The 27,867-nt window shown below is 38.0% G+C and overlaps 1 protein-coding gene across 1 annotated transcript in view; it reads right to left on the bottom strand.

The window, feature by feature from the left end:
• Window positions 1-27,867, bottom strand: part of ITPR2 (inositol 1,4,5-trisphosphate receptor type 2) — a 498,632-nt gene that overhangs the window by 469,441 nt on the left and 1,324 nt on the right. The window lies entirely within an intron of this gene.

Below are 27,867 nucleotides of genomic sequence, written 5' to 3'. Positions count from 1 at the left end.
TGCCTCCTTGACCTTTTGGAATCCAGGAATGTTGCAAGTCAGTTTCTGCAGCATTTTCTCCTAGTCTGCCTATTACTGTTTTCATAAAAATCAAAAGCATTTGCAAAATGCCTTCCTCCAGATATGAATGAGCATCTCTCTATCAGTTGAGACCAATTATTTAGTGATGCTGAGTTGACCTTAACTACTATCAGTTCTCAATCATCTGCCAAGAGCTAGAAAATCATTGGCCCTAGAAAAAGTGACTCACAAGGCAAAGGTTCAGGTCCAGAGGCTTACTCCTACCAGACGGACATTCCTTTCTGAGTTTTTGCCACCTAAACCAATTTGGCACCAATTTGGAGGTGTTCTCAGGGAAAAAAAAGTCATAAAATGGAAAACTCACCCTAGTGACATTCGTTTCTTCCAAGTATAGACACCTACCCCGCCCCAGACTTCTACTGCTTTTAGTCATTCCAACCTTCCTTGAGGACTGCAGGAGGAGTATATTTTTTTTTTACATTTAGTTAGTTAGTTAGTTAGTTAGTTATGTAAGTAATCTCTACACCCAACATGGGGCTCAAACCCTAAACCCAAGATCAAGAGTTTCATGCTCTTCCAACTGAGCCAGCCAGGTGCCCCCTGAAGCAGTGTATTTTTAATCTTTATACCCTCACTACGTAGCACGGTGACTAGCATGCAGTCAGTACACACACACACAAAAAAAAAAAAAAAACTGAATGAATGAATGGGTACTTCATTCCTGAATGAATTGAATGAGTAGATCATTTGTATTTGTATAATGAAATGATGAGTGAATATAAATTAGTGTGTATCAGTGTGCCTCATGAGCAGTAGGTCTATGTCATTTTCCTATTAAATATATTTGAATAATGTTTCCCACCAAAAAGTTGAGTAAATTTAGATTTACTAAATTAAATAAGTAATTATTATGTGCTTTCTCTGTGCCTGGCATTGCTTAGTTTTTTGGCTTTGCACCTTATTTATGGTAAATACTATATTGCATGTATAATTCCACCATAAAACCAATATGATAACCCTTAAAGAGAGAATAGCTGTTCACATCTCTTTTGAATTTCTCTGCTCTTCTTTTCCGTTAGAGTGTTGATGATATGGAACACATTTATGGATGTGTTTTCTCACTTGGATGGCTGTGCTAGTCTCTAAAGTAGTATCTTTCTCATTCCCACCAGTCTGCTCTCAGCTTGGTCACCAGAGAGATCTTTCCAGAAATCCAGAGCTGACCTTTCCTTGCTCCTTCCAGTGGCTCCTCTCTCACTTGGAGTAAAAGCCTGGGTCTTTACGATGACCCAGGAGGCCTATAGGATGTGGCCTTTGAATCCTTGATCTCTCTGACCTCCTTTCCAGTAGCTTACCTTCTTCCTCACTGTTTTCAGCCATGATGTCCTCCTTGTAGGCCCCTGAATATGCCAAACATCCTCCCACTGGAGGGTCTGCACTGGCTGTTCCCTCTGCCTGAAATGCAGATATCTTCCTCAGGCCTGTTAAGTCTTTTAGCATGTTTTATGTTTCTTCTTTTTCTATTGGATTTATCCCCTAGCACACTGTAAAATTTATGGATTTATTATTGTTTATTATTTGTCTACTCCCTGCTATCTCCTGTAAGAGTGAGTGTTGGCTTTCTTTGCTCTTAGAATGATGCCTTGCACATAGTAACTGCTCAGTAAATGTTTGTGGAATGAATTTCCTGAGAAAGAGATTTAAATAAATTTTTTTCTAAAGTGATTACCTTATTGGTTAACTTTTTTCAGCAGTTAAGGGTAATAATAAATAGTAATGATGGTGAATATTATGAATATGAATAATAAATAGTAATGATGAATATATTTAATAATTACTGAGTATATACTTTGTGCTAGGCATTTGTAATCAATAATATTCATGATGATGATTGCTAACCTTTAGTGAATGTTAACTTTGGACCAGGTATTTTGCATTATCAAATTAGTTAATTTTCAAATCAACTCTACAAAGTTAATACTAGTATGATCTGAATTTTGTAATTAGGCCAGAGAAATAACATTCCAATAATATATATTCAGTATAAAATTGATACAACTGTGATATTAGAATCTTAAAAGGAAACATATAAAAAAAAGGAAACATATATCGTTAAAATTATTATTATCCAATTTTTGTACAGTTCTAGCAGAAGTCTGTATGTCTCTTAGGGAACTTTTATGTGTGGTTATGATGATCACTGTGTGAAGAACTAGTATTAGGATTAAGAGTGTCCTTGCATTTAGAGATAAAGTCATTACCTAATATTAAATACAACATCTAACTTAGGAGTACTACTATTTCTGTCTGCGGGAATTAGAATTTTTTTTTTTTTTCCTGGTCTGGAAACAAGGGAAATAATTCAACACATGCATGTGTAGCTTTCTTCAGTTGTCAGACTTTTCTGCTTATTTTTGTTTATCTTTGATTTTATCCTCAGTTGGCTCTGCTTTCAGAGGTCATGGGTGTTGCTTTATTTTCAGGTTAGAATTCATTTACCCCATCCCACAGAGTTCTTTGCTTTTTAATTAAAACACTCCAGAAGAGGATATATCTCTCATTTCAGCCACAATTAGACCCTTGCCAATAACACAAGTATGTCTGGGATTATTTTCATCCTGCACAGAAAAAGCTTAAAAGGGGGTCTTATGCCCATTGATTCTATCCTTCCCGATTAGAAGTGTGACTTTAAAATGACAACTGTGTTGTTGTTGTTTTTTTAACTCCCGTTTATTCACATTTAGCCACTGTTAATTAATGTTGGAAGCTATGTCTCTGGGAGGTTTTTTTTTTAAGAGTTTTGAGCTCTTCCCTTTCCTGGTAGTTCTTAGAAATGTCCCAGGTCCTTATTGACTCAAAACAAGAGTCATCTGCTTGTAGTTTTAACAAAGAAGTTGTTATACCCTTCAACTTTCTGGAAAAGAAAAAAAAAATCCAGGTTCTCATGCTAGAATAATTGTGGGAATTAGTCTATAGCTGTCAGAGGTTTTTCTGGCCAGGGAACTTCTCTTGCCAACTGTTTCTTCCTAGGTATGTTTCTCTTTTATGTGTAATTAGCCAGGAAGTGGTAGATGATTCTCATACTCATCTCCGTTTGGAGAAGGTAGCATACTTAAAGGGAACAGGGATGAGGCATGTCCTTACAGCTATAAAACTTAATCACCAATAGCATTGTGCTCTGAAGATTTCCAAAGAAGGAAGTATTTTTGGCTAACTTATGTTCTGCTTTGCCTAGGAGCCCTTAGTGATTGGCTTACTCTTTGAAGTCTCTTTTAGCCATTCCCTTCTAGAATGTGTAAACGTTATTATATGATTTGCTGAGGGGATGAGCCAGGGATGAACGGTTAGTTATATCATCATCACATATTTATTTTATCTTTCCTGCCTATGATCTTTCTGCTTATTCATCATCAACCTCATTTTGTCTTTTGCAATTTGGTTTCTTTACCTTCCTGATCTACTCATTCAATTCATTCAGGAATGAAGTACCCATTCATTCATTCAGGGTTTTTTTTTGTGTGTGTGTGTGTGTACTGACTGCATGCTAGTCACCGTGCTACGTAGTGAGGGTATAAAGATTAAAAATACACTGCTTCAGGGGGCACCTGGCTGGCTCAGTTGGAAGAGCATGAAACTCTTGATCTTGGGTTTAGGGTTTGAGCCCCATGTTGGGTGTAGAGATTACTTACATAACTAACTAACTAACTAACTAAATGTAAAAAAAAAATATACTCCTCCTGCAGTCCTCAAGGAAGGTTGGAATGACTAAAAGCAGTAGAAGTCTGGGGCGGGGTAGGTGTCTATACTTGGAAGAAACGAATGTCACTAGGGTGAGTTTTCCATTTTATGACTTTTTTTTCCCTGAGAACACCTCCAAATTGGTGCCAAATTGGTTTAGGTGGCAAAAACTCAGAAAGGAATGTCCGTCTGGTAGGAGTAAGCCTCTGGACCTGAACCTTTGCCTTGTGAGTCACTTTTTCTAGGGCCAATGATTTTCTAGCTCTTGGCAGATGATTGAGAACTGATAGTAGTTAAGGTCAACTCAGCATCACTAAATAATTGGTCTCAACTGATAGAGAGATGCTCATTCATATCTGGAGGAAGGCATTTTGCAAATGCTTTTGATTTTTATGAAAACAGTAATAGGCAGACTAGGAGAAAATGCTGCAGAAACTGACTTGCAACATTCCTGGATTCCAAAAGGTCAAGGAGGCAGGGGAGAGAGGATCAAGAAAAGGAAGTTATCAGATGCAAATACAAATACAAATGACCACCCACTACGTGTCAGGTATCACATGAGATTCTAACCGAATCTTTTAATTAAGATTTCAAGAAAAATAATAACGGTATGGAAAGAGTCCACATAAGTTCACATTTAGTTACTGAACCTGAAAAACAGGTCAGGATGACAATCTGAACATATTAAAAATCAAAGTTGTAAAAGTTAACACTCTAGGGGCACCTGGGTGGCTCAGTGTGTCAAAGCCTCTGCCTTGAACTCGGGTCATGATCCCAGAGTCCTGGGATGGAGCCCCGCATTGGGCTCTCTGCTCAGCAGGGAGCCTGCTTCCCCCACCCCTCTCTGCCTGCCTCTCTGCCTCCTTGAGATTTCTGTCAAATAAATAAACAAAATCATTAAAAAAAAAATAATAAGAATAAAAGTTAGCACTCTATCACAGAACTGATAGTCCCCTGCTCAGCATGAGTCCACAATGAACCAAACAGAAAATTACGAGCATTATACCTTTAAATAGTAAGTCATCTTAACTTATCCAAATATATCTTAGGGTTTTGAATGTATTTGAATCTTAAGTGTTATTCTAAAACCTTCATGATAATTATTACAAAAATATTCCTCTTCTTTTTAAAGAAAAAATATATGAATTATTAGAAAACCAATATCTAGTGAAATAGATCTTCAAGAATAATTGAAATTGCAGTCATTTGGAATCTTGGTCATCAATACGGAGTGTTTTCTCCTTTAGTAAAGCACACAGAAAGTTGTTTCAACAATCCCTATACATTCCAAAGTACTTCCTTCCCCAACCAAAGTCAACCTTCTCTGGTTCCATTTACGAGCCCTGTCAAGGACAGTACACTCAGCCCACACCAATATTCTGCTGGAGACACCACAGGGCAAGTGAAAAGCTAAAGCCAGACTTGACATCACATTCAGTAAATCCAAATTACTGCCCCTACAGTCTGAAGAAAGCAGCTATATGATAGATTTCACAAGATTCCTATAATGCTCTCCTACTTCTTCCTCCCTTTGCACAAATGTTGGTATTTATTCTCTTTTTTTTTCCCAATTTATTTATTTTCAGAAAAACAATATTCATTATTTTTTCACCACACCCAGTGCTCCATGCAAGCTGTGCCCTCTATAATACCCACCACCTGGTACCCCAACCTCCCACCCCACCGCCACTGCAAACCCCTCAGATTGTTTTTCAGAGTCCATAGTCTCTCATGGTTCATCTCCCCTTCCAATTTACCCAAAAGCACATACCCTCCCCAATGTCCATAACCCTACCCCCCTTCTCCCAACCCCCCTCCCCCCAGCAACCTACAGTTTGTTTCGTGAGATTAAGAGTCACTTATGGTTTGTCTCCCTCCCTATCCCATCTTGTTTCATGGATTTATTCTCTTAATCCTAAAAAATTCTACGAGACGCAAGTCCTTCCTTTGAGGACCTATGTTTCTTTGATGACAATATCCAGAAAACCAGTTGCTTGGTAGGGGACACTCAATGGACCCACTGACATCCTAAGAACACAATATCAACCTGAATTAAACTATCACATATGAAATGTGTCTTGGACATCTGTTATGTTTTCTCCTGCTTCTTATAGAAACTTCCCTTTCCTACCGAATAACTCTTTTTTTCTTTTTTTAAGATTTTATTTATTAATTTGACAGAGAGAGAGACACAGTGAGAGAGGGAATACAGCAGAGGGAGTGGGAGAGGGAGAAGCAGGCTTCCCGCGGAACAGGGAGCCTGATGTGGGACTCGATCCCAGGACTCTAGGATCATGACCTGAGGCAGACGCTTAATGACTGAGCCACCCAGGTGCCCCTCCCACCGAATAACTCTTAAGATGGCATGGTTAAGAAACAATGGGATCCCTCCACAACTCAAGGGAGGGTATGAAACCTAGCCGGACCCCCTCTCTCTCCCATCACACCAGACAACAACAGTGCTTGGTCCAAAGGAGAGAACACAGCACCAGCAGGGCCCAAGTGCCTCTATAGAAGCAGATATGAACAATGAAAGGAAAAGGGAGGGTTCTATCTCCCTATAAAATCAAGCATTATGAGAGAAAGTGTAGGCATAGAACTGCCAGAAATCATTTTTCCTCACCATGAGTGGAAAAAGTCTTCCAGGGAATAAGTTCTACAAGAAGGACAGAAGTTAAAAAAGAGAGAGAGAGAGAGAGAAAGAGAGACAAAACCTTAGTCTCCTCAACTGAACCCTTGGTCCCCTCAAGTGAACCCTTAGTCCTAGCTGAACCAGAAGGCAGAACCTCCTCTTGGACTCCCCAGTAATGCAAACCAAAAAGCTCCTATTGTGCTTAAACTACTTGGGTTCCTATCCCTTGCAAAAGAAGTAAAAAAAGTCCTATAGAGCGCAGAACTGGTAAATTATAAGCAACCAGAAGATCCAGATTAGATGAACCACATACCAAATATGTCCAAAATAAAATATGTCCATTTTAGGGCACCTGGGTGGCTCAGTGGGTTAAACCTCTGCCTTCAGCTCAGGTCACGATCCCAGGGTCCTGGGATGGAGCCCCACATCGGGCTCTCCGCCTAGCAGCCTGCTTCCCTCTCTCTCTGCCTACTTGTGATCTCTGTCCATCAAATAAATAAATAAAATCTTTTTTTAAAAAAAATTCATTTTATTCAACAAATACTCATTGATTACGAGCCAGGAACTGTGCTAGGCACTGAGAAAACAACAGAGTGCAATACAAACCAAACCCAAAGCTTCCAACTTCATGAAGAGCTATTAATACACATTAGCACAAGCATTCCCAAGCTTGGATCCAATGGCTAATCTTCAGGGAGTCTTGAACACCATCAAACGCACATAAACTCTTGTGTTTTTGTACACTTGTTTGAATTTCCTCAGTAAAAAGTGACATATGACCCCCAAAAGATTAAGGAAAACTCTTAGAACACAAACATACCTTAGAATCCTGACATCTCAAAGTTTTTATGGAAATTTTCATCCCTTAAACTTAGCACAGTTTTGTTCAGGGAAGACACTCTACAGAACAGGCATGTGACAGAAACCTCACTCTCTTTTAAAATATATTTTGAGGCGAACTCCTTTAATAATTCTTTTTCTATAGAAATAAAACTAATAGCTAATAGCTGATTGTCTTAATGCCTAATAAGCTGGAAAGTGTCTCAAATATTAGCCCTTTAAAGGCTGAAGAGAGAAGAGGATTTAGACCCTCTTATAGATCATACACAGTCTTCTCTTCTTACGATGCTATTTGTGACCAATATATAGTTCAATGATTTTTTTTAAAAAACTAATGGGAAGCAAAGAAATAACTCTTCAAAAGGAGGATTTCCCCCTACCATGAAGTTATAAAGGGCCCAGCTTACAAACATCATTATCATCAATAGGCAACTTTTTTTCCTTAGCAACTTAATTTGAATTTGAACATGTCTTTCTTATAATTTGATAGAGCCAAAGAGCAATCAAGTTGTAAAATGCAAAATGTCAATAATTCTGAAAAGTTATAGGGGAAATTAAAATTAGAGAAGCTTCTCTTGAAGTTATAAGCTCCATCTGTAGAATTTTAAATCAGAGGAAAATAATTTTACAAAGACAAGCTTAAGAAAGGTATCATCTTCTACAGTCTGCCCATCATCTGAATATTTGGGAGTATCTCAGTACCCACTTTCTAATTCCTTTTGAAGCATATATACAGGTTATCTGTTTCACAGGTGTATTTCCAGAACCCAAAAGGAAAGATATCTCCTTTTCATCTGCAAAATGGTTTTCAACTAAACTGATATTGATCAGATTTCTATTTGGTTTAAAAAAAATAATAAAAAAGGAAAGAAAGAAAGAAAAAGAAAAACACACACAGGAACAAGAGTCACTGCTTTCTCTTACCCAAAAATGGTCTCTTGGAGATGTTTTCATAGCAGCTGATTCATTATAATTATCTTCTCACAAAAATTTCCTCTAAGAATGTGATTTGGTGGCTTTCATTATGGCTTTTCCTACTCTGAGACTACCAAAAGCAGATTCCTTTTCAAGGTGAAACAACTTCTTTCTCAACCTCCTGCCATTCCTGGGAGTGAAACTAAAGACCAAGTAATCAAATGTCTATGGTGATTTTCCCAAATAATTCATTGATTCCTATTTACCAGCTACACGCTACCTTCTCTCTTCAAAGATGTCTCCCTAGGGATAGACAATCTCACCTGACATGTTGGTAAGATTTCCCAACCCCCTTCCATCTGGTATGACTCTCTTGCCTCCCAGAAGAGGTGAGGGAAGAGCAACATCACCAGCAGCCATTTTGTCCCAAGAATAAAACTGGCTACTATCTTTCGGTAACACGTGCTTTTATTTACCTGTATCTGTTTCTCTCATTCTTTCTCTTCTATGATGTCAAGCTTCAAACTTAGCCAAAATATTTTTTTAAGATTTATTTACTTATTTGAGAGAGCGAGTTAGAGCACATGGCGGGTAGGGGAAGTGGGCGAGGAAGAGAGATTCCTAAGTAGACTCTGCCCTGAGCACTAAGGCCAAAGTGGGGCTTGATCTTACGACTCTGAGATCATGACCTGAGCCAAAATCAACAGTCTGACACTTCACCAGCTGTGCACCCAGACACCCCTTAGACCATCTTTTTAAGCAACTGTGTGTCGAGTCCAATTATCTTGTCAAACTGATTGTTTCCAGCCCAACTCCTAATCCAAGAAGGAAAAGACAAACCTCCACGGTCACCCTATCTTACGGGACATGCAATAGGAAACACCTGTAGATGTAGTAATATACTCACTCTCCCCCACAAACCAACACAGCTTTCAGCTTTTTTTTTTTTTTTGGTAAAGTTCCTCTAGATCTGCACATTAAGTTATAATGCTGTGCACAAAAACAAATTACATGGAAAAAAAAATACATCCATTAGAAAGACATGATTCTTCAACTGTGTGTTGTTTCTGGGTTGTACACTGAGGGCTTTGTCACGAGAGACCATATCCACGCAGGACGCGGCATCTTCTGCCAGGATGAGGAGAAATTATCCTGAATCATAAAGAATAAAAAACCTTCATGGTCCCCCTTGGCCCTTAGTCTTGTCCTGTCAGAAGAAGGTCTGTGAAAGGCAGGAGAGTCACTCAGGACCAAGATTGCCCATTACTGAGAGAACCCTCCCCCCTTCCTTTTTCAGTTTCCTCTCACAAAGCAATCTGATGGATAGTCCCTACAGTAAAAGGTCTCCAAAAATCCTTATAGCTTTTTTTCCCCACAGTGTCCTGTATTTCAATGTTAAGTGACTGAAATGACACCTCTTTGGTTCCCTGCCTTATTCAATATTCTAAACCACTGAATTCTCTCTGAACAGAAGAAAGCCGTCTCGCCACTTTCCCCGTATCCACCCTCCTCAATTCTCCCCTCTTCTAAGCACAGCATCAAGAGATGTTCAGTCTTCCCCTCCTTTCACACACCAGTCAAAAGCCCCTTCCATGCCTGGAGAAAATCTAAATTCCTAGAACTTGGCAGTGCTGGGGCTGTGACTAGGCCAGGCTTATTAGCATTCCAAACAGGGCCTGAAGAACTGCTAAGTAGCAGAATTTTCTTTAAAGGGCTTGGAATTTAAAAACAGGAAAAGAAAGGATGTGATAGGAAATGTTTTATTTTCCCTCATTCAACGTTACATTTCCTTTAATTTATGGATATCTTGATTTACACACATAATTGTGCTGGGTATTTCACCCTTTCAACTTCCCTGAACACTGGAGTTAGAAGAAACAGTTGGCCAGATGTCTTTTTTAACAATCAATAAACCCTAAATCCTATCTCATCTCCTCTCTCATGCCTCGTTAAAAAAAAAAAAGTAATAAAGAAAGTATACCTTAATAACACGCCAAATACCATGGCTGATCTGTTGAATTGTAATCAGATGATACTTGGAGTGTAGTTTAAAAACCACTGCTTGGTGAAATAAGTCAATGGGAGAAAGACAACTATCATATGATCTCCCTGATATGAGGAAGTGGAGATGCAACATGAGGGGCTTGGGAGGTAAGAAAAGAATAAATGAAACAAGATGGGATCGGGAGGGAGACAAACCATTAATAGACGCTTAATCTCACAAAACAAACTGAGGGTTGGGGGGATTGTGGACATTGTGGAGGGTATGTGCTACGGTGAGTGCTGTGAAGTGTGTAAACCTCGCAATTCACAGACCTGTACCCCTGGGGCTAATAATACATTATATGGTCATAAAAAAATTAAAAAATATATTTTTTTTTAAAAACCACTACTTGGACCTTTAAAAAAAAAAAAAAGAAGAAAAAGGCGGAAAGCACCTGGGTGGCTCAGTCATTAAGCGTCTGCCTTCAGCTCAGGTCATGATGCTGGAGTTCTGGGATGGAGCCACACAGCAGGCTCCCTGCTCAGTGGGGAGTCTGCTTCTCCCCTCTCCCTCTGCTGCTCCCCGTGCTTCTGCTCCTTGCTTGCACTCTCTCAAACAAATTTTTTAAAAATGCTGCCTAAAACAAAATATTTAATCATATATATACATGTTTTATATATATACAAGTAATTTATTTTAGTTATATATAAATTTTTATATATGTGCATAACTAAAATAAATTATTTCTATTTTCCAAATATGTTCCTTCATCAGTAAAGACAAAATAAAATCAAGAAAATACTGGGTTATGTACTTAAATCAAAATTTTCTTTTTATTTACATCACTGCTACAATAGTGGGAAAACATTTTCTGGGAAACGTTAAATAGGGGAAACATTTTTTGGCTTTTAAATTATAGCAAATCTGGAAAAAGAAACCACTGATATTTAAATGTATAATATGATTCAACTCACGCTAGTGAGTAGATTTAGGTGAATTCCTTAGGACTTTATTGTTTAAAGAAAATATATATGAATTTTTTGAACATCCAGCATGTACCAGTATAGCTTTCCAAACATTCACACAGGTATAACATCATTTCACCCCCGCCAAAGAACCACTGAAAAACAGAGGACACATACGCTTATACTCCCATTTTAAAAGGGGAACTGGGGGGCACCTGAATGGCTCAGTCATAAAGATGGGGTCCTGAATTCAGATATTAAATACTCTGTATAAGTTCTCAGAACCTCTTCAGGGCAGAATAGAATTCAAACCTCAGTACTTCAACAGCTCTTTCCAAAATCCACATTGCCTTTAAAAGCTCATTATCAAACATCTATTTATTTAATGATTTGATTTCAACCTTGAAATTAAATATGATTTCTAGATAATTATATCATAACTAACCGATTTCTTCAATAGTCAAGTAGACCCAAGTTTTAAATATTAAAATAGGAAAAAAAATGAGTTGAAGACATTGACTTTTAAGAGTTAGAAGAATTTACTGTGCCATTTCTGAAAAGGTTACACAAATATCACATTTCAATATTACATATTAATTAGAAATCATAATTCATATCTAGCTCTGGCATAAAATACATTTGTTTTACAAAGGAATTTTTAATTAAAACTATTTTCACAACAAAATTTTCTAATTTTTGAGATCTAAAATAATGATCTTTTATTTCAGAATCTGTATTTTTTTAAAGGTTTTATTTTATTTATTTATTTGACAGAGATCACAAGCAGACAGAGAGGCAGGCAGAGAAAGAGGGAGAGGGAAGCAGGCTCCCTGCTGAGCTGAGAGTCAACGTGGGACTCAATCCCAGGACCCTGAGATCATGACCTGAGTTGAAGGCAGCAGCCCAACCCACTGAGCCACCCAGGTGCCCCCAAAATCTGTATTTTAAATCCTGCTACATCCCACCCTGCTTTGTATACATCTGCATCATAATAATTAATCATGTACACTGTATGCACATAAACTGCCACAATTACTCCAAAGTGGACAAGCTACCTGTGCCTAAACAAAAGCTATCTACATTAAAAGGAAATACATTCACAATAAAATTTACTGTAAGAAATAGAGAGTCTCATGTATATACTTTCATGGATGACATTCATATATCAAAGCATGTTTATTCAGGTGCTTATGAATAATATGCTTATTTTGAAAAAGTCTGTTTCATAAACTCTCTCTTTTTTTTTTTTACTTCATAGCAACAATATTGGGGTATTACCTAGGTGCAACACATTGCTGCCTTACCTCTGACCCCTCACCATGACCCCCACCCTTAGATTTCCTCAAAGTCCTTTTCTCCAAGAGCTGATGCCCGAAGAAGTATGGACTGGACCAGACTTGAGGCTTTACTACAGCATGTAAAAGTATTCAGATAATTCTCCTCTTCATCAGGAAGTAAACTCCACCTGAAATGCTAGTATAAAAAGCCCAAAAGTAGTAAGCTGGAAAGAGAACAGTCTTCTATAAGCACAAAAGGTAATTCAAGGTTTCACATTTGAAAACCTGATTGTGAGGACACAGGAGATACAGCTTCCTTGAGGTTAAGGGGTAATCCTTTTCGGACACAGGGGGCACGTGTTCTCTTTACCTTCCCATCTGGTTGTCCACTGTCTTTCTCTGGCAACAGAACCCTGACAGAATAATGGAGAAGGGCTCTTCTTCTCCCACTCAGGGCATGACGATGTCATCTCTGGAAGCACTAGCATCTCATTCCCTAGCCACAGTGTTTGGCTGAAAATGGGACCACTATCCCAGTCAAGCAACAGAGGTAACTGCTATACTTCTGGGGTCCGAGGAAATGAGGCACTCTTTTCAGCTCTGGGGGTAAGAGGATAGGGTACTGTAAGGCAGAAGCCGCTAGCAGCCGTGCTGTCACCATAGGCAGAAGCTTGCCTAAGGGTGGAACTAACACTCGTTAGTTCAAGAATAAAGGGAACCTGGGTAGCTCAGTCCTTAAGCATCTTAGGTCATGATCCCAGGATCATGGGATCGAGCCCCGCATCAAGCTCCCTGCTCAGGGGGAAGCCTGCTTCTCCCTCTCCCACTCCTCCTGCTTGTGTTCCCTCTCTCTCTGTGTCTCTCTCTGCCAAACAAATAAATAAAATCTAAAAAAAAACAAAAACAAAAAAACAGAATCAAGGGATAGAGTTTATAACAATGCTACGCTACACTCTTCAGTTACTTTGATTACCAAGTTCTCTTTGCTGACCACTGTTCCAGCTGGGTTTTCTGTTTCTTGCACCCTGATTCATAGAGGGTCTTCAGATTCACCAGTCCTGTCATTACAAGGAATGTGACATGTTTGGAGCTCTTATCCCATTACTCCAGTAGACTAGAAATAGCAAAGTGGGATAAACTGCAACGTCAGGAATTAATGTGAGCTCAAAGGAAGCATCACAGAGAAACTTTCAAAAAAGAGTTTATGGGGTGGGGGTGAAGTGTTTTTCTTTAATGCTTTTATTTATAAGGATTCTTCAACAGTTTGTGTGATATATATACTGAGATTCCAGTTATAGTAAAATCTCCTTTTATGACATAACTAAAAGAAAGCTAGAGCCTGCCTATTTTTGTTCATTAACCATATCCAAGAGGCAGGAGTGAGAACACCCTCCATGCCTTTCGAATCCCTAAGATTTTGTCTAAAAGTCATTAGTATTCCCAAGATAAGCAACCATGATCACTTGATTGGTCACTATTCAAAATTTAACAAGATTATCCCAGGCTAATTTTTTATTTATAAACTGATTAATTATCCAAATTAGATAAATGTTTTTGCTAATCCCTCTACCAGTCCCAGATGTTCCCTGGGAATGCTTGGCCAGTAGGAAACAAGAGAAGGTACAGGAGCACCAGCTGTTCAGTGGAAAATTGTGCAAAATCTCTATCCTAATGGCTCCCAAGCAAACATTTGTTTTTGTTTCAATAAATAAAACAAAACTCTTTCCTTTGAGCACTATGTTCTACTGGAAGGGGGGAGGGGGGAATGTTAGCAACTAAAATAACAGGTTGTCTTTAAAATGTAACAAGACTTCAAAATTCCGATCCGGGAAGATAGGGTATATATATGCCAAGCAATTCTAAGGTTATTACTAATGTTGATACACTTCAGGTGTTTGCATTACATCAAAAGGATAGCAGGCATCAAACCCACTAATAAAAGATAAATAGAAGTGCCTGCAACTTGGTAATGTGCATTATCAAAGTGAGGAAGAAAAAAAAAAAGCCAAAACCAAAATAAATAATAGATAAGGAAGTGTGACTTTGAACAGCCTATTAAGCAAATACCAGCTTATACTGGTTTACTGCAAAATTTTATAAACATAATGCAGCAGAACTTTCAACATCGATGCCCTATGAACTCAACCAAGTTTCCAAAAAGAGATTCATGATGATTTTTTGGATATAATAATAATAACAATAGTAATAACAGTGGTTTCTACCAACTTAATTTAGGTGCCCAATGCTAAGGGTCTGACGCTTACTAAATGTTTCACAAATGTTAATTGCCATTAATCTCAGGGCAATAGTAAAACCTAAGCAATAATCCCACTTTACAGATAAAGAAATTGAGGTTTCAGTATTAAGGTCACAACTTCTTAAGGTCACACCAAGAAGACTGGAGTTGTGATTTGAAACTAGGTTTGTCTGAACCAAACTCAAAACTTCTTGAGTACCTACTACCTGACAGATGCTCTGTGCAACATTAGGAACATAATTGTGAACAAAACCAGACAGGCCCTGCCCTTACAGAGTTGAAGTAAAATTAAAACTACAACTGTGATAAATTTTCTGAAGGGGAAAAAATATGGTGCTGTAGGAGCACACAAAAAAGGAGCTCACACCGTCTGGAAGATCAGGAAAACTTCACTGAAGAAGGGTCAGTGAGCTGAAATCTGAATAAGGAATAGGTACATATTAGGTGAAAGGCAGGGGTTTAAGGGGGGAAATCTGCCAGACAGAGAAAAAAAACACATGAAAAGCCTCTGTGGTAAGAGGAAACTTAGAATATATATGCAATATATTAAAAAAAAAAATGGGGGGTGGCACAGGGAGACATCTCCCAAAGCAGGGAGCCAGGGGAAGAAAGCATGAACAAGATGAGGCTTGTATCTCAGAGCCCAGGAAAGCCTGAAGTTTAATGACCTTTCATCCATACATAAGCAAATGAAAGAGAAACTTCTTTCAAGTCCATGTGTTTCACTTTTAAAATAAAGCCTCAAAAGTCACACTGAATATTTGAATCTATAAAACTTTTCAGATCTAAAGTGAAACACTACTGTCCCTTCAGTGATTCTAAGACAAGTTACTTTTCATCCCCAGTACAGCTCCTTGGTTCAGGCCTCCTTCAGGAAAGACCCTGATTCTGCCCATGCCTACCATTTGCAACCTCACTCTATCCTTTCTCTTTACCACTGTCTGATCTTCCTAGCACAAAACCTGATCATTTCACTCTCCTGCTTAAAAATCCTCCAATGACTTCACATTACCTAATGAGGAATATATGATCTGGCCTTTGTCTGCCTATCCAGTTCCATCTTCTGTTAGAATAGAGTCGAGCCAGGATTTGAGGATGTCCAGAGATCAGGTTCATTTATGGATGCTCTATTATCCCCAATATATTGGTCACATCAGCAAGATTCAAGATGGCTTCTTACAGCTCATATAACAATTAAATGAAATGGGGGGAAGGGAGGGTAGTGGGCAGCCAAAGCCTCCTTTAAAAACCTGACCTTGAGGGGCGCCTGGGTGGCTCAGTGAGTTAAAGCCTCTGCCTTTGGCTCAGGTCATGATCCCAGGGTCCTGGGATCGAGCCTCACATCGGGCTCTCTGCTCCGTCAGGAGCCCACTACCTCCTCTCTCTCTCTCTGCCCGCCTCTCTGCCTATTTGTGATCTCTGTCTGTCAAATACATAATCTTTTAAAAAAAAAAAAAAGTCCATGACCACCCTGGCTGCAAGGGAGGCTGGGAAATGTGGTCTTTATTCTGGGCACCCATAAAGTCAAATACTTCTGTTAGTATGGAAGAAAGGAAGAATGAATTTGAGGGAATAACTAGCAGTCTATGATACAGAAATTGAAATAAAAAATACATTTTGCTAAATTAAACAGAGCTCAAACTAAATGTTGCAGTTGCCATCAATTCTTTAGAGTTTATCACATTAATTATAATTTCCATTTCAAAAAATATGTGCAAAGTGAATTTTGATCTACTCTTTAGAAAACTGACATAGTACAACTTTATCTAACTATTGCCAAAGTAATCACTGCCTCTCAAAACTCCTACATGGGGGCACCTGGGTGGCTCAGTGGGTTAAAGCCTCTGCATTCAGCTCAGGTAATGATCTTAGGGTCCTGGGATCGAGCCCCACAAGGGGTTCTCTGCTCAGCAAGGAGCCTGCTTCCCCCTGCCCCCGTCTGCCTCTCTGCCTACTTGTGATCTCTCTCTCTCTGTCAAATAAATAAAATCTTTAAAAAAACAAAAAATAAAAAACTCCTACATGACAATTTACCTAAACAATTCTTTATCCAGTTTCCTCAATAATGACAGTGTTTTTATACTTGCAACTTGATAATATTTTAAAAGACTTTCTGAAAGATTCTTTAGCAGCTACAACTAGAAATAAGCACTGGGTTTCACCCTAACAGATAACAATGACTTCATTTGTACTGATCAGGAAAGAGGCTCATTCTTCACATGAGTTTAGAATTGGAACTCAACTATTAAATCATGTCCTGCCAGGTAAATAGGGAAGAAAGGTAAATAAAGGCCTTTTTCTCATTTGTTAGTAATCCTAGAGATGGAAGAGATGGATTAATTAAGTAAATTTTAAATAAGTTTCATTGACTTTCATTGACAATGAGACTTAATTTGATTTAAATGTCACAATATTCACCATTCCTAGCCACAAGTATCAAGTCTTTAGTACAACAAAATTCCTTTCCTTACTTTTCCTGCCTATTTTAACAAACCAGGTTTGAAATTACCCTCTTTGAAAATGTGGCTGAAGCCAAAAATCTACTTGAAATGCAAATGTTTAAGTAGGTATGTCCCTGATATCAGCAATGACCTTGAACACTTAAGCCAAACACAAGTAACTAGTCCTTAAATCATTAACTTATTTTGGACCCCTAATGTAACTATGTTGGTGATTTGCGTGATATTTTTTTTTAAGTCACTGTCTTTAATTGGTATGATGTGCTTCCGTGGAATTAATTTGGAAATGAAGCAAAATCCTGATAATGTTTTATATCTTTCATCTCAAAAGTACTTTTTTAAAGATATTACATTTTAAACACCTATCATAGAAGATCATGGTGCATTAAAACTAGAAGAAATAGAATGACACTGTTTTACTTTTGAAATTATTTTGTAATTTGTACATATCTATATTTCTCACTTTATTTCTCTGTCCTATATGCAAATATACCTCAATGAAGTTCTTATTTGTACACTGCTACCAGTGAAGTTTCCAAGAATAAGAGCAAATAACAACACTGGAGAATTTTATGTTCTTAAAGAGAATGGCCAAACATGTGTAATTTGGAATAAGCCTGAGGCAAAGCACATTCTAAGAGACTCAGGCAATAGATGGAATATAAATTAATGAAGAACAAAAACACAGCAATTTGTTTTCTTCAACATATATTTAAATGCTTATCCTTTTCCAGACACTTATTCTTAAATTTCAAAAATAAAAATTACAAGTTGTCATATGCTCTCTTCTATTTTTCTTAAGTGCTATAAATTCCCTCAACTGTTCTCTGGTTTCATATTGGCAAATTATTTCCAACTAAACTTTTTTGCCAATAGCAGTTAAAATTTTAAAGTCTCTCCAGATGTGTTATATACTATCCACAAAGAGAAAGAGCTGATTTAAAGTAAGAAATTGTCTCATCAAATGCTTACAAATTCACCTTTTGTACACATTAAAAACAAAACTGAACTTTCAGAAATATCAACTTTAGTTTAATGTGGCTATAACAGGCAAACCATTAAATAAGGTTATATACAGTACTTTTTCCAGACTGCAGGAAAGCACAGAGATATGACCCAAGACATTATTAAACTATCTATTATAGTAAGATTTAATGGCACCATAAAACTAATGACTACTTCCATCTTTTTTGAAAGAACTACCTGTATGGATTCTCAAAACATTTAATAAGTAAGAGCACTTACATTGATTTTTTTTTTTCCAGAGAAGGACTGATATTAACAGTTACTTAGAGATTTGAGAATACATATATCCTAATTCAAAAATATTTATGGAGCCAAGCACTTGAGATACTCAGTGACAAAACAGAAAGATCCCTGCCTTCAGAGTTTATAGACAGATGATAAACAATGGATATTTAAATAGTAAATTATATTGTGTGTATTGAGATAGTATGGGGGGGTAGGTAAAGCAGGATAAGAATAGGAACTATGGTGAGTGCTGTGAAATGTATAAGCCTGATGATTCACAGACCTGTAATCCTGGAGCAAATAATACATTATATGTTAATAAATTTTTTTATCTTAAAAAAATTTTTTTAATTTTTTTAATAAACTAAAGAAGAATAGGAAAGGCTGAGGCAAAATGTTAAATATGTTATCAATGACCCACGAATTCTATATACTGCTAGGTATATACCTAAAAGAATTAAAAATATATATCCACACAAAATCCTATACATGAATATTCATAGAAGCATTTTTCATAATAATTAAAAAGTGGAATCAACCCCAAAGACCCATCAACTGATAGAGAGACTCAATATGCTAAATCCATACAACAGGATACTGTTTGGCAATAAAAAGGAATGGAGGACTAGTGCATGCTACACGGTTGGTTCTTGAAAACATTATGCTTGTAAATAAGTCCAGACTCAAAAGGACAAATACTATATGGCTCCACTTATGTGGGGCACCTAGAATGGGTAAATTCATAGAGACAGAAAGTAGACTAAGAGTTCCAGAGAGGAAGAGGGGACATGGACAGAGTGATGGTCTAAAGGGATGATGAAAAAGTTCTGAAAATGGATACAGGCAACGGTTGCACAACATTGTAAAAGTGATTAATGCTACTGAATTTTACACTTAAAATGGTTAAGATGGTAAATTGTGTATTTTCCCACAATTACTATTTTAAAAGGCACTTAGAATACTGATGATGTAATACTGATAGAATAAGCGATGATCTAACCTCCCCTGCTCTTAGCTCGCTCGCTCTCTCCCATACCAGACCACCCAGAAGCCCGCAGAAACCAAAGGGCCTTGATCAGTGATTTCTCTGGTAATCAAACCTGGTATTGGGACTTCTTCATTCACATAAGTGAATAATCCAAATGGAGCCAAATTCCACCACTCAATATTCTGAAATTTAAGAAGAAAGACGCAGAGTATAGGAATTCCTGGATCCAGTCATGTGAACAGCAGGACAGAGAGAAAGTTCTGCTATTGAGATTCCCACAGCAGCCCTGGGCTTCTGCCTTTCTCACTGCTCAGTTGTTGAGTTCATCATTCAATTTCTTGGAGTTCCTCCAGTATCCTTATAATTAACATTTCCTTCTTTGCTTACGCTAGCCAGAGATAGTTTCTCTTCCTTAGAAACAAAAGAACCTTACTTCTACTTTTTCTTCTTCTTACTTTTGATCCTGAGGCTTTATCCATGTAGGAAAATGATATACAAGCATCTTTCGCTTTCCAAATCTTTTGGGCTTTTGAAATCAGGTAGTAAGAATTAGGATAGCAAAGGATACTGACTGTTCTTTAGAGAATTCCAAGACAATTCAATACAAGATTTGTAAATAATTTGACTAAATGTGTGTTGGAACATCATTTTAGTCTCTGAAATTTTTACAAAAAACAGGTTTCTTCCCCACCCCCCCCCATCGGAAAGTAGAACATTCCTATGAAACCTTTAAAAAGCCAAAATGCATAAAGCAAAGAAGCAATTGCTATTTCACAAAAGCAAAAATCCTCTTTGGATTTCTTTCAATTACTGAAGGCAGTTGTCAGTGTAGGTCTTTTGTAAAAGTGAAGTTGGATAAAGTGAACTTTTGGATAGTAGGAGACGCCTGTAATACACTTTGATTTGCCACTAGAAAAGTCAATCAACAAATTTATGGTCCAGTTTTATTTTTTGGTTTGTGGTGGGTTCTGTTTGTTTATACTCTTATATTTAGCTTTGATGATTCTTGTATAATTTGAAGAATTCTCTTTTCAATAGGAGATAAGATATGGAGAATAGTAGTGTCTACTCTTAGTGATTCTTTCAAAATTAGTCATTCCCACAAGGTTTTGGAGAGCTAGATATCTAGGAATTACTTAATTAAAAACTTCAGTTTTCGGGGCGCCTGGGTGGCTCAGTGGGTTAAGCCGCTGCCTTCGGCTCAGGTCATGATCTCAGGGTCCTGGGATCGAGTCCCGCATCGGGCTCTCTGCTCAGCAGGGAGCCTGCTTCCCTCTCTCTCTCTGCCTGCCTCTCCATCTACTTGTGATCTCTCTCTGTCAGATGAATAAATTAAAAAAAAATCTTAAAAAAAAAACACTTCAGTTTTCTCTAGGACTCTATTGGATAGCTATACGTAATAAAAGTCCAGCATTTTGTAATTTTCACAAGAAACTTTTATGAGGATATTTTAATAGTGGCTCAAATACCTTACTAATAGATAGAAGCTCAATAACACATTTGAATTCTAAGAATTTAGACACATATTCAAATTATGCTTAGTGCACTTCATAAGTCTTTTCCTGTGTTCACGAGAATCTATGAAAGGTATTCTGTACCAATTGGAAATGAGAGTGTTTGTGTGTGTGTGTGTGTGTGTGTGTGTGTGTTTTGAATAGTCACAGGCAGTATGAGGCAAAACTCAGAGGGTCTGAACCAAATTTAAACTTCTCACATTTGGTAAATAAGCATAAAATACGTTTTTAGACCATTTCTTCTATCTTTTCATATCAAAAATATCAAATTGTTTGCTTCCTTTTTTGGAGCTATCAAAACGGACAGTAAAATTTCACCAAGCTGCTTTTTCAATGAAAGAAAAAAGTACCAAGAATATATGCTCAAATCATGGGTATAGATTTGAGACAAATATCCATCCTAATGATCTTTCAAAGTTCAGCTTAAATACCACCTTTTCCTTGAAACCCTCCCCAGCTCATTTAAGCCAGAAGCAATGAATCCTCTTCTGACTTCTTTATGATACTGTTTTTAATCATCTTCATGACATTTGAAAAGAATTGTCTCATGTTGTGGTTATTCAACATCAGCCTTACCTCCATCACTAGTTACTAATGGTAACGGGTAACCACTAGTTACTTCACAAATATTTATTAAGCAGGAATCGTGTGAGGTGCTAAGCATACAAAGATAAAAATGACAGTTCCTTACCTTGTGGCATTTTTAGCACCGAGAGCAAAGAAGGTGTCAATACCTTTAGTCCCATAGATCCTAGACAAGCTCTCAAAGGAAATCTCATACTACAAATTCCCAAAGATAATTTTAGTTTTTGAGATAATTAAACACTTAAGATCTAGCATCTCTGGGGCACCTGGGTGTCTCAGTCGTTAAGCGTCTGCTGTCAGCTCAGGTCTGGATCCCAGGGTCCTGAGATGGAGCTCCACATCAGGCTCCCTGTTCAGCAGAAAGCCTCCTTCTCCCTCTCCCTCTACCTACTTATGCTCTCTATCTCTCTATCAAAAAAATAAAATCTCTTTAAAAAAAAAAAATCTAGCATCTCTTCCCACTGTATCCCAAGCACATAGTCAGGGCTCACTAAATATTTGTTGAATGAATTAATGATTCTATCTGCGGCATGCTCCAGTATAAACCACATCACAAGGAAAATTACCTGGACTTGATTCATGATGTAAGTACCTTTGTAATTTTATGATTAAAATGTTTTTTTTAATAACCTCATAATTTATTCTCAATTCTGGGTTGGGTTTCTGTGGGTATGTGTTGGTATAAACTACAAAATCGCTCTTGCTAACCAATTGTTACTTTTTATTTTAAGAAAGCTAATCCATGGGCGCCTGGGTGGCTCAGTGGGTTAAAGCCTCTGCCTTCAGCTCAGGTCATCATCTCAGGGTCCTGGGATCAAGCCCTGCATGGGGCTCTCTGCTCAGCAGGGAGCCTGTTTCCTTCTCTCTCTCTCTCCCTCTCTCTCTCTGCCTGCCTCTCTGCCTACTTCTGATCTCTCTCTCTGTCAAATAAATAAATAAAATCTTAAAAAAAAAATCTAATCCATCCATTTCAAAGATACTTAACAAAAACATTTCAATCATACATACACAAAAAGAAATCCCTCACAAACTATTGCCTATAGAAGGTGACTCGGGATTTAAAAGTATCATAGTGACTACTGAGATTACAAACATGAACAAGTCGGCCGTGCTAAACTGCACACTTCTTACTTCATGCATAAACAGACTTCTAAAATAAAACAATCTATCTAGTTAGTGCATAAGTTAAATCAATCATTAAGAATTGCTCAGCATTACTGGTCAAACATTTTTTCATAATACATTTTCATAACCAGTAATAATAAGGAATAAATGTTGTTTATGATAGACAAATGACCATCTATTTCAGCAACACCTACTGAACTAGTTTGTAGTTTCCCTTCATTGACCATAAGGAGGACAAAACTTTATTTATGCTTTATAAGGTAAATACTATTGGGACACCTGAGTGGCTCAGTAGGTTAAGTCCCTCCCTTCAGCTCAGATCATGATCCCAGAATCCTGGGATCAAGTCCCACATGATCAAGCCTGCTTCTCCCTCTGCCTGCTGCTCCCCCTGCTTGTGGTCCCTCTCTTTTGTTCTCTCTCTCTCATTCTGACAAATAAATAAATAAAAGCCTTAATTTAAAAAAAAAATATATATAGGGGCGCCTGGGTGGCTCAGTGGATTAAGCCGCTGCCTTCGGCTCAGGTCATGATCTCAGTGTCCTGGGATCGAGCCCCGCATCGTGCTCTTTGCTTGGCGGGAGCCTGCTTCTCTCTCTCTCTCTCTGCCTGACTCTCCACCTGCTTGTGATCTCTCTCTCTGTCAAATAAATAAATAAAATCTTTAAAAAAAAAAAAAAAGATAAATACTGTTGACTAACAGTAATAAGAAACTGAAGAATCTTTAAAAATACCACTTTCAATATAGCTAACTCTCCTGACTATACCAGTAATAGATGCTTAATTAAAGAAACATATCTAGAATCTGGGAAATACAGGAGATACAAAAATGAAAATGAAAATCACCTATTCATTCACCATGCAGTTCTACCACTGCTAATATGCTATTCTATTTTCTTTCACTATTTTCCATGTATATTGTTTTGTATTTTTTAACTAGAATTATGGTTTTCTGAAGGCATATTTTTAAAACTTTCCTATCTAAATTTACATGGGAGAAGAAAGAGAACCATAAACAAAAAAGGCATAAATACATTTGAAAGGTACAGTCTTACCTACTAAATAAATGAATGAATGAATGGTCATTAAACTTCTACTTCTCATTATAATCTGATGATCTGTTACCAAGATCAGGTGTTCAAAAAAAGAAAGTAAAATTCATTCTTATTTTATGCTATTAATTTGTCATAAAAGTCCATTATTACTTCTTCTTCCAGATTTATATATGAAGAGACACCCTGTGCCTGGGATTTGAGTTTTAAATTATGAGTCTATCGTATCCTGTCTATATTTGTGAGTTATCTATATTCCATCTGTACAAGAACAGTTCCAAGGGAAAATAAGATTATGAAACGTGCTACCTAAGCAAAAAAAAAAAGGATCTATTAAACCTAGAATGAGGCCAAGCAGTTGTCTGTGAATTCTAGTCAATCAGAAGGAAGCATCGGGGGCATTTAGGAGGGACGGTTGTTTACCTGACTGAGCTTTCTCCACAAGAGAGGGTCTAAAAGCTGCAATGTTATTTATGGAATAACTTCTAAGTTTAAGAAACAGTTGACATTTTAGCTTAAAATAGCCTTTATGTTCACCACTTCAGAAACTGTTTTTGGACTTGAGCAGATTTCAAGTTCCATAAGGTGACACTACTAACCCTTAGACTTTCCAAAACAACTGAGTATTCAAGATTATACTGTCTTCTTCCTCCCCAGTGAACACGCATGCAAATATTCAATGGATTTTTAGATATTTTTATCACAATAACATATGCCTTAGCCAAAACAAAGCTAAGTTTATACAGCTAGTTAAAGCAGGAAATACTGGGTGTTAACTTGAAGGGTTCTATTTGGAAGACTAAAGATAACCTACAAATTATTCTAAAATAACACTTGACTATAACCATTCCTTGTGTCATCTACTTGACTCTTCACTGATCAGCCAGTCCTAGGAAGGGAAAGATGTTTAAAGCTATAAAAAGAGCCACATAATTCAATGAGAAAAAGAAGAAAAGATAATAATAAATCAAATTTACAAGTATTTGAATATCAAAAATGTTAAACAGAGTAAAAGATCAGGAAGGCAAATTCAAGGGACTATAAATGGGAACAATAAAAGGTACTCATTTACAGTTTTATTCATCTGAGGAATGAAGCCAGAATTATAAACTGTGTGACACACCACCACCCTACATAATGTCCATCACTGAATGGAAAGAGGGAAGAGAAAAGTTCACTGAATTGGCCAAAATCAAGCAGAAAGTAAGAAATAAGGGACCCAATCTTGTGTCACTCTGGCTAAGAGACGATGATGATACTTTGTGGTCACTGTATCAGTGATGCCACTGATGGCTTCCTGAGACCTTAACTAGTAGGTGTTGATTCTTGGTAGATCCTACAAAGAAACCTCAAACCAAAGGCAGCAATCACTTACACACACACACACACACACACACATACACATATCACACGTGTCATTTGCTAACTTCTCAATCGTGTGGAGGATAGACAATGAAGAAGTTAAACACCTTTCCACCCATCCTGGAAGTTCTGCTGTGCTCATTCCCACTGTATGGTATCTAACCATTTGGTCAAGTGGATGGACCCAGAAATATGAGGTGTCACATACAGCAATGACCGGGGAAGTAAGTCTCAGGCTAAAGAAAATTTAAAAGGGGAGATGGAACAATTACCACTACATTTGAAATTGTACAGCAGATCCCCAAACCCCCTCCCTTTTTTTTTTAATTTTTAAGATTCTATTTATTTATTCAGGGAGAGAGAGAGAGAACAAAAGCAGGGGGAGCAGCAGGCTCACCACTGAGCAAGGAGCCCAGCATAGAACTTGATCGCAGGACCCTGGGATCATGACCTGAGCCAAAGGCAGATTCTTAACCCACAGGGCCACCCAGGCATCCCTACAGCCTCCCTTCGTTTTTTTGGTTTTTGTTTTTTTTTTTAAAGATTTTATTTGTTTATTTGACGGACAGAGATCACAAATAGGCAGAGAGGGAGGAGGAAGCAGGCTTCTGGCTGAGCAGAGAGCCGGATGCGGGGCTCGATCCCAGGACCTGGGATCATGACCTAAGCTGAAGGCAGAGGCTTTAACCCACTGAGCCACCTAGGCGCCCCGCCTCCCTCCTTTTTAAAAAGTAAAAATGAAAAGGGCACCTGGGTGGCTCAGTGGGTTTTAAGCCTCTGCCTTCAGCTCAGGTCATGATCTCAGGGTTCTGGGATCGAGCCCCACATTGGGCTCTCTACACAGTGGGGAGCCTGCTTCCCCCTCTCTCTACTTGTGATCTCTCTCTCTTCTCTGTCAAATAAATAAATATGACAACCCTGAAACATACCGTTAGCAAAAGAGACTATTTAAAATATATGCAGCAGCACCATTCTACAGAATTTAAAGCAATTATCCTTAAATCAATATAAATGTTTCCTAAATAGATCTTTAGATGAAAAGTTAATTGAGAAAATACATATTAGGCCCCTCTGGCACCTACACAAGCTGGGAGAACAATACTTCAGTCAGCATTAATTTGGGATTCAGAAACATCAAGTAGGTATTGGTTAAAGGATAACTGGAGAAAAAAGAGGAAATGCAAATCTTTGCAACTGGGGCATTCTAATTTCTCACAGACTGAAAAATCAAACTTAGAAGCTGGGTCACAGAGCCTAAGAAAATCCTCCCATATTTCCAGTAGGAAGTACCTCTAAGAGGAACCTGCTAAACTCTCATGGAGTGAAACTGATTTTTTTTTTTTTTGAGCAGAAAAACTCATTACCTTATTGCAAAACTTCCCCAAAGCTAAATGATAACAATGCATATCCTCCAAAACTCCCTCACACACTAAATGTTAAAAGCAAATGTTTATTTGCAAACAAATATCTTTACCAAGAATTACCTTGAAATGCTATGTAAACTAAGTTCTCATTAACTACTCCCTTAGGCTGAATTTTTAAAAACCATCATGCTATCCAAAGTATCAAATAGATAGAAAATTAACACAAAAATCAGAAACTTTAAGATGAGTTTCTAGCTCCACCAGTTAGAGAAAAAGAATATCCAATCAAAGCACCAAGCTTCATCAAGTGCAGGACGGGTAAGGAACCTTCCTTACCTCAGAACTGAGCTGCACAGAGGTCTTGTCCTATTAACCTCAAGGAGACTCAGTTTGTTAACCGGAAAATAATACTACGCACATTCTAAGGAAACCCAACTTTCAAAACACCAGCAAGAAATACTGAATACAAATAATACTTTTAGAAACATATGCTACATTAAAGGTAGGAGCTTACTTTTCTCAAGGCTTAAAGATTATGATGTGTAACCAAAGAAACCACACTTTGCTGGGAATCTGGAGACAGGGTTACAGTTCCAGCTTGAGGCATGAATGTCCCCCATTTCTTGGGAAAGTCACTTCATTTCTCATCCCCTCAGTTCCTTGATCTCTAAAAGGAGCAGGAGAGACTCCACAACTGCTCGAGTTGTAGCTTCCTGATTTTTCACCTCTAGCCCCATGTGGGTCTAGGTACACAAACACATCACTTTGCTGAACAAGACTCTACAAAATCATAGCCCTTTATTTACCCAGGCTTTATACTCTATTCCTAGTCCTTTTCATTATTTTGTCCACAAGGGTAACTATTGCCCACAGTCACCAAGGTAGTGATGATTAGAAGAGCAAACACATAAGTGTTTATTAGGTGCCGGGTACTGGGCTAGGAACTTTGCATATAATAACTCCCTTCTTCAACACAGTCCTATGAGGCAGAAGCCAGTAGTATTCCCATTTTTAGACAGGAGGAACCTTAGATACAGAGCAATTCTGTAATTTGCCCAGGGTCATAAGATTCACAGGTGGATTTGCCAGGATTTGACCCTGAACATTTTGGCCCTGGAGCATTTCCAGACTCCCACCCAGAGAGTCTATGGTTGGAAAGGGTGAAGTGCAGGGGAGTTCATCTGCAAAATGTTGTTGGGGGCGCCAAAACTGACCTCACACTGTGAACTGTGTCAGGAACAAACGGTAGCTCCTGATTTACAAACCCAACACGGGCAGTTGCTGCTGATACATTTTTCTTCCACACTGCAGTTTCACAATTAACACTGACCTTAAAGGCATTAAATTATTCCTCCCTCCCTTCTCTCTCCTCTTAGGGGAGATGCACAATTAACACACGCTGTACTAAGTTAGGTGACTTCCTCGTGTAGGCACCACTCCGTTATAATATGGCTCGCAGTCACGGTCCAAGGACACTGCATGTTCAGTCATGTGCCCTAAAACCTACCAGTAGACAACAGTGACCAGCCAGGAGTGGA

The sequence above is a fragment of the Neovison vison genome, chromosome 12 (genome assembly GCF_020171115.1).
Source record: "Neovison vison isolate M4711 chromosome 12, ASM_NN_V1, whole genome shotgun sequence".
In the NCBI taxonomy this organism is placed as follows: Eukaryota; Metazoa; Chordata; class Mammalia; order Carnivora; family Mustelidae; genus Neogale; species Neogale vison.
The sequence above is the reverse complement of the archived record's forward strand: the minus strand, read 5'-3'. Positions and strand labels throughout refer to the sequence as shown.